Below are 8102 nucleotides of genomic sequence, written 5' to 3' on the forward strand. Positions count from 1 at the left end.
GAGTCATACCCACCACTTAATGTTTTTGTGGTGGGCACCTGCAGTCATTTTAGGAGATTGTGGATCTTTTTCCACCAACAGACCATGACCCAGAAGAAGAGGGAAAGACAGAAAGGCAATGTTAGAAATGGGGGTCTCTAGTTGGCAATGGTTTGCACCTTTGTCCAAATAGGAACCCCTCTTCCTAGTCGGGGTAAGGGAAATACACTTCTGAAATAACCCCTGCTAACCCCCTTGGTAGCTTGGCACGAGCAGACAGGCTTATCTCAGAGGCAGTGTGTAAAGCATTTGCACACATACAATAATACAGGAATAACACTACAAATGGACACCACACCAGTTTAGAAAATTACGGAATCTTTATCTAAACCAAACAAGACCAAAAACGACAAAAATCCAACATACAGTTATCCAAGAAGGCAAAAACAGTTTGGTCCATAGCAAACTATAGATGCAACACTTTCAACACAAAGTACCTTGAATGCATCACAATCATAAACAAAAACAGCCGCAGGGAAGGTGAAGTGTCGGTTCCTTACGCCCAAGGAAGGTGATGCGTTGATTCCTTACTCCAGGGGAGGTGATGCATCGGTTCCTTACTGCTACACAGGGGAGTTGATACGCCAGTTCCTTACTGAAGGGAAGGTGATGCATTGGTTTCTTACTATGCAGGGAGGTGATAATTTGGTGTCTTACTGCGACCACGGCGTTCTTGTAGACTTGGTTCCCAAGTGTGATGTGTTGCGCACCGGAGGTAAGGTGTAGCTTTGCGAGGCTTCACATCGTCTGGCGTAGTGCTGGTGGCTGCGTGGCGAGGCTTCGCATCGCCCGGCATTATTCGGCGAGGCTTCACATCACCCGGCGTCGGTTCCGAGAGGCTGGCAGCTGTTCGGCAGAACTGCGAGGCTTCGCGTCCCCCCCTCAGTGGCTGTCTACAGTGAATGCACATCCCCCGCCCTTGTCACTTCAAAGCCAGACTTATAGTGTAGTTCCTATATCCCTGATAGGCTCTGCGCATTGGAATAATACACACTATAGTTTTGACATAGGACTGAGGTCAGTGTGTCTCTATCGAGTACATTAAACTTAATTACTTGTGTGTGCCAGCTAACTCAGAGGTCACTAGAAAACTTCTCGAATGATCAAGAAGGGATTTGTTTCTGACAACCGCATAAACATGACAACTTTGTTTCCCTTAGAATTGGAACAATCTCAGAATCGTGGAAACAATAGATAACATTTTCACTCAGTCAATCGTGCATGCTTCATTTCTACAGAGTTACATTGAAGATGTGTTCCTTTCTTTGTTTTTTTGTTCTTTGGTTTGCTTTTGTTGTTTGGTTTTATTAAAAGTAGGGAAGGTGTGTGGCATCTGCTTGCACCTGTGGTATCTTACTGAAGTCATGGTTACTGAAGAATGTAAAGTCACAATGCCTTTGCTACAGCTTGCTTAGCATGGGTTGGAATGTTACCTTTTGAAATGTAACTGGAGTATGGATTGACATGTTGCTCTGCCTGGATGAGATCTTCTTACTCTACAATAAACCTGCATCTTTCTACTTCAAACCTGCCTTGCGTGATCCTTCAGCTTGAATCACAGAATCCTACATTGCCCCTCTAGTCCTGACAGAATCTTGAACCCAGATCAGTCCAGCCTCTACAAGAGCAGCCTTGTTTGGCACATCACTTGTTATTCTAAGGCTGAATAGCGAAGGACTTGTCAGAGTGATTACTTTGTCTTAATGTAAAGTCACAGAAACGAACAGGACGCCTGCCCTAGAGAGGGTATTTGCACCCACAATAATAGTCACTTCCTGTACTGTTATGAACATGGCGTGGTCTCCATGCTGAGACAGGAAAGGACTCAGCATGGAGTCCTTTCCACTGTGTCCATGGAAAACTGCGAAGAAAGTACAGGCCCGCCTTCTCCCCTCCAAGTTGATGAACTGTGAGGATGCAAATATTTGAAAGAGGGATCAAAGATATTAAAAGGGGCGATCAACATGGATACGTGTTGCTGAAAGGAAACAGTGGAAATCAAATCGACACCGACCTCACACTGACAACTGAGCATTAGCAACCAAGCATTATCTCTCTTTTTAAAAAAACACCACAAATGATAATAGTATTTTTTAAACCTACCAATCAAGCTTCCTTCCCGTTTAACTAAAAATAATACCACTTCAAATCACTTCTTGGCTCAGTTATCATTTAACCCTTGTTAGTGCTCACAGACAGAGGGGGCTCTCGAGAGCTTTAATAAGACAATAGCAACCCCGATAGAAAATGTCACTTGCGTTGTCTCAAACACCCTCTGTTTGCAATGACAGACACGATAATAAACATTAACCCCTTCTGTGCCACGCCCTTTCCCCCTCCTGTGCCGGGCGTTACATTAGTGGGTGGGGTTCATGACGAGATAGTCTCGTCATGGGCACAGCGCGACCGTGCTCCATGACGAGACTATCTCGTCATGGGCACAGAAGAGGTTTTAACACACGTTTAATATACGAAAGCATATACCATCCACATATATTTACTAGTAAATAATAATAGATAGTTTGGTACGTAGCAAAGTTTATAGTTCAGTGTTCACTGGGAAATATCCCCGTCCCCATTAAATTGAGGTATATGACAGCACTGTGACATCAATTCCTGTGACTGCAAACCACGGGGCGTCATTATGCATTATCTCTTCTGATTAAAACACCACTTATATCAATTTTTGAACGTTCAATGTTTCATGGCTGTTCACTTGTCTCAGTCATGAAGTAACAGAACAAAAGTAAAGCGAAGACACAGGGAAAGTTGAGTACAGTGACTAGAAAGATGAAGGGAGTGGGATGTAAGAAAAGGCAGAGGATAGGGTAGAGTAAGATAAAGGTGTGGAGAGAAAACTGGAGACTGAGAGAGAGGAAGGGAAACAGAAGAGGGGGCGGCGCGGGGGAGGGGGGAGTCAATAAGAACACATTATTTGAGCAACGTTGTACCCTGGTAATTTTGAAAATCCTGAAGTAATGCAATATTTCATTAGTCCCCCATTCAGTCCTACCTGTAACTCCTATGGCTTTTTAGCCAAGATATTTCAAATATGCAAAGAAATGCACAGTGTAGGGCCCTTTTTATTAAAGGAAAATTAAATAACGTGGGTATTGTGAAACTTGTTTGCCGTGTCTGTTTTTGATATTTGGTATGATTGTACCACTGACGTGTTTTTACGGAGGCGGAGCATGTGCAGTGTTGGAAAACGGCCCTCTCTGAGGTTTTGGTTTTGACTCCTGAAGTCTAAATAACAGTTTGGGACGACAATATTGATCTTCATTACTCTGGCTATCCTTCTTGTTTCCTCTTTGCTTTAGGGCGACCGGAAATTACGTGGTCTCGCTCCCCTCTTGACCCTGGGTGAGTAGAAGAGTAGGAGGAGTCTGGAGACAAAGGGGAGGATGGAGTTAGGTAGAAGACGATTTTGTTTTGTAAACTTTGCAAATAGTGCTTCGGGGGAGGTGTGACCACCTCAGATAAGTAAGTACTGGGAAGAGGACGGATAACGACGCTTCTGCCGATGTCCTAATCTCGGTGTACCAAGGGTTAACAGACATTCAGGTAGTACCGCTGCGTTCACCTTAGCTGCACCTGGCAGGGACTGGGAGAGAACGCCCCGAGGTTATGATTGGGTCAGGAGATGCGCTGAAGACACGTCACTGGCTCGGTGCCCACTTCCGTACACCTGTCCCTCCGAACTCGAGCAAGTTCTATGATCAAGGGAAGTGCGGGTATGCAAAAACAGCAGCAGGTATGCTGACGCGGAGCATGCCTTCAAACATGTTTACATTGTTGAGGAGAAAGACCCTGGGGCCGATTACAGGTGTTTCTCAATTCAGGCAGCCACAAACACAGCTGACAAGAAATCAGGTGCGCAGACAGATTCTTTCAAGAAAGGCCACCCAGCCTTTTATATGGTGAAACGACGCTAAAGCTTAACGCTTTGCATTTGTGGTTTGTGCATGTAAAAATATAATCCGGATCAATGCAAATAACCATTCACACGAACTGTGAATGGTTATAGTATATAGTTATAGAGTATACAGGTATACTTTGATCTAAACCTTACACTGAAGTTGTCTATCTACAGCCTCTGATTGTTTTAAATAAAAAACGTATATTTTCTTCCCTCCTCGGAATCTCCTGCTTTTCGCGAGGGCTCTTTTCTACTGGAAATGTACCTTGTACATTTCGGATGCTGCTTATGATTTATGGACACGTGTCTCAGAAATTAATGGAAACTGGCCATTGAACATGGGCCGTGATGTCATCAATGATGTAGTTTAACATATCATGAGTGATGTAATGTGTGAGGTCGTAAGCAGTGCATGACGGGGACACACTTTGTAGTTAGTACGTTAAACTCAAACTAGCAAATTTGATTATCTCATTTCAACGCATAACTATAACGTCTCTTTAACTTTTTTCAGTGAATTTCTGTGTGTTTTTATGATAATATTGTAAGTTGAGCATACATCCTACCCTCTCAGGCAATCTATGGCCAACCACACAGCTGCTCACAGCCTCTGACCATGCGCAGAAGATGGTCTGTGCTCAACTCCTCACAGGCAGCCCTACTTCATACGGCTGAAAGCAGTGTGCCACAAAGGATTGGCCATGGCGTCTGGTGTGTGGAACTCTCTGTGGGTGGCCTATATCCTGCCATGGACAGCCAACCCCTCTCTGCCCCGCAACCTTCAGTCATGCACAACAATGGGTTGGCCCTGTGCCCACACCAATGCTGGTAGCCAACCCCCACTGCGTTTGCAAAATGGCATTTGGTCACAAGTGCTGGTTGTTGACTAGACCCTTCTAATTTTTGTAAAGGTTTTTTGGGTACTGTGGTATCACACTGGGGCCTCAGTGAGTGTCACAGTTGCGGCGGATAGCTACATGGTGCCAGTAGCCATATATATATATATATATTTAAAATGTAACTTAATTTGAGCCCCCTCCCACCCATAATGGACCTGGCAGGTCAGGGTGTCCTCACCCTACCAGTCTTATGTGCCCTTTCTGTTTTTTTCAGGACTTGGGGACAGAGTTCTGTAATGACTGGCACACATTTTCTCAGATGTTGCTGGCAGCCAGTAAGATCATATCGGTACAGATAGCGCTGTACGGAAATGACAGATGAGAGAAAAATCTCCCACGGCCAATCACAAGCAACTTAATTTTTTTTTTGCTACAGTGGGAGTATCCTGGTACTCCCGTGGAATCAACTGTCCAGATATTTCAACTTTTTCTGAGGGGTAACCCCGTCATGCCCAACTCAGAGCCCTCTTTAACCCCTTGAGTGCCCCGCCCTTTCCCCGCCCTGTGCCGGCCATTTCATTAGCGGGCGGGGCTCATGACGAGATAGTCTCGTCATGGGCACAGCGCAACCGCGGCCCATGACGAGACCATCTCGTCATGGGCACTCAAGAGGTTAACATTTATCAAAAATGGCTGAATAGATTCACACCACATCAGTAAAGTTCTAAATTTGATATATTTCCATTCAGCTATTTGTTTCTTTATTGGAGAGAAAACATTCCTGTGGGAATTAAAATGGGAAATCACACTTTTGGGCCCATTATTTCTTTGCCCCCACTTGATGGATTAGTGCCAAACGTTCCATGAAGTAGCCAATGTGGATGAACTTTTTGTTTTGGAAACTTTTATGAAGATTTGTTGATCGGCAGCAAAGTTACTAAGAAAACAAGGAGGCGTGGTCTCGCTGAGCAGCAAGATGGCCGCTCCTTGAGTGTGCTCTGCCGGCCGGGACATAATCCTTACATAATCCATGCTAAAAAGTGACCAGAGGTGCTGAAAAAGACACGACAACTGTTCCTGGCTGTGCGGAGAGCATATCAAGGCTATTCGGCAGGGAAAACGACCACGAATCACTGGAGGAGCAGAGTGTCGCGGCGGGCCTGGTGAAGTGGTCTACGGGCCTCCATACTGCGACGTTACCTGCGCTGGGCTGGGCTTCTGTCGCCTACGATGTAGAAAGCTGAGACGTGTGGCTGGCGATGCTGCAAGCCCCTCACGGACGATCTTGATGAAACTGCCTGGAACGGAGCTCCGCGACTGAGCGCGACCTTGTCGGCCTGGAGCCCGAGGCGACCGAGGCTGCCATCTTGTGCTGAGGAGAGGCGGTCCCTGAGATCGGGCGTCGTCGCAATGGAGATCGCGCTGGGGTTAGAAAGCGCAGTAGAAGACCAAAAGCGAGCAAGGCCAGCAACGACCGGTGAGACCCCGAGAGGGATCTTGACACGGGACGGGAGGAGTTTCCGGGGGAGGGCTGGAGCGGACCAGCTATACCCGTCTCGCACCCTGAAGCAGGCGTATGCCATTTCCCTGAGCCAATTCTAGTGGTGCACACTGCGGGGGCTACCTGTGAGAGAAATTGAGGGTACATGCCTGACCGCCCCTCTCATATTCCGGGCTGGATAATCACTGCGGCAGGGAGGCGAATAGAGCCCCGTGTGGGGGCTAGAGATAATACGGGCTCGCCGGGTCTTACAAATTGTAAGTAAGCAAACACATTGAGGCGCTTAGAGCTATGCTGTCGCTGCAGCTGAAATTACAGAATGAGTTGCATGAAGCCACATACCCGCTTGATGGTGGATTACCATGGGATTTAAAGGTGTCGCTGGATCTGGTGAGCGGTTGGTCAGGCTACGGGGCGGATTTCCGACAACGACTGGTGGATCACATCCCAGGAGATCATGCTGACCCTCCTCACCTACCAACTGTACTTAATGCCAGGAGGACACTAATGATACAACACTGAGAGGGACATAGCGTCTCAAGGCGAGAGTGGCTGACATCATTCGTCAGATTTAGGAAAGTGCCAGAGAGTTCCTCCGCACCATACGATATTGCTGAGCTGGTCCAGTGGGGAAAACGCTTGCCCTCCCAGGTGCAACCAGAGTCGCAGCCATCCCACAAACATGGGGAAAAGCAACACTAAACAGTCAAAGTTATCATTTGACAAAAGACTCACGAGACAAACAGATTTTGGGGGTCCAAAGGGGAAGGCGGCAACCCATCCACAGCACCAACAGACGATCGAGGAGAGAACCCCCGCGTGCTCCTGCTGGAAATAAGATCTAGTCTCAAGACCATCAACAATAAACTAGATGTACTTACCCTCTCAATTAGAACAGGTCAGAAAAAGAGTTGACACGCACGAATCAAGGTTAGACCAGCTCAAGAATCACACCCCGGACATGCACGATTCTCAGGTCGAAGCCAAAGAGCAGCTGTTGTAGATGGACAAAGTCCTGACCCTGATCAAAGCCAAAAATGAAGACCTGGAAACCCGGTCAAGGCGCAAACGTTCGCATAATGGGAGTACCGGAAACGACGGCTATTTTCAAAATGGAGACATACGTGGAGGAACTGCTGCGTGACCTGTTCGGATCTGATCTATCGACGGTATTCATTGTTGAACGGGCACATCGCACACTGGGACCCAAACCTCCTGTGGATTCCGCTCCTCGACTGCTCCTGGCCCGGTTGTTGAACTACCGGGACTGCGATGTTATACTGCGCTTGGCCAGAGAGCCTGGGACTATACTATACAAAGATAACACTATCTCATTCTTTCCAGACTTCATTCCCACGGTGCAGGCAGCGTGGTGCAAGTTCATGCCAGTCAAACGCCTGCTCCTACAGGTGGAGGTCCTGTATGCTCTTCTTTATCCTGCCAAACTGAAAGTTACGCATGACGGCACTGCTCATTTTTTCACAGATGCTAATTCTGCAATGAAGTTTGCCAAACACGTGGGCGGGTGGAGGCGCACGGCTAAATCCAAAGGTCCCCAGAGTCCTGATAACAACCTTAGTAACAATGACGCGCGCGGGTGAAGCCCGGGCAAAGGGCGAGCCGTCTGTGGCTGGGCTGGGCCACCCCCCTTGGCTGGATGTTATTCGTGTGAACAGTGTGGAGTTAAGATCCCATGGCAAACAGCTTACCCTTGAAAGGAGTGTCTAAGTGACTGTGGGTATGGATATTTATTGTTTGTTTTGAGATTAGTACTTGATTTGACTGGTTGTGTTTCTAGGGTCAC

General features: G+C 47.1%; 1 protein-coding gene across 1 annotated transcript in view; it reads right to left on the minus strand.

Moving 5' to 3' along the window:
- The window catches only part of TEX2 (testis expressed 2), a 672400-nt gene extending 664831 nt beyond the window's left edge, over window positions 1-7569 (minus strand). The window contains exon 1 of the mRNA XM_085617239.1: window positions 7180-7569. The gene's annotated coding sequence lies outside the window, so the exon portion shown is untranslated. The remainder of the gene's footprint in view (window positions 1-7179) is intronic.
- Window positions 7570-8102: the final 533 nt, after the last annotated feature.

The sequence above is a fragment of the Triturus cristatus genome, chromosome 7 (assembly GCF_964204655.1).
Source record: "Triturus cristatus chromosome 7, aTriCri1.1, whole genome shotgun sequence".
NCBI lineage: Eukaryota > Metazoa > Chordata > Amphibia > Caudata > Salamandridae > Triturus > Triturus cristatus.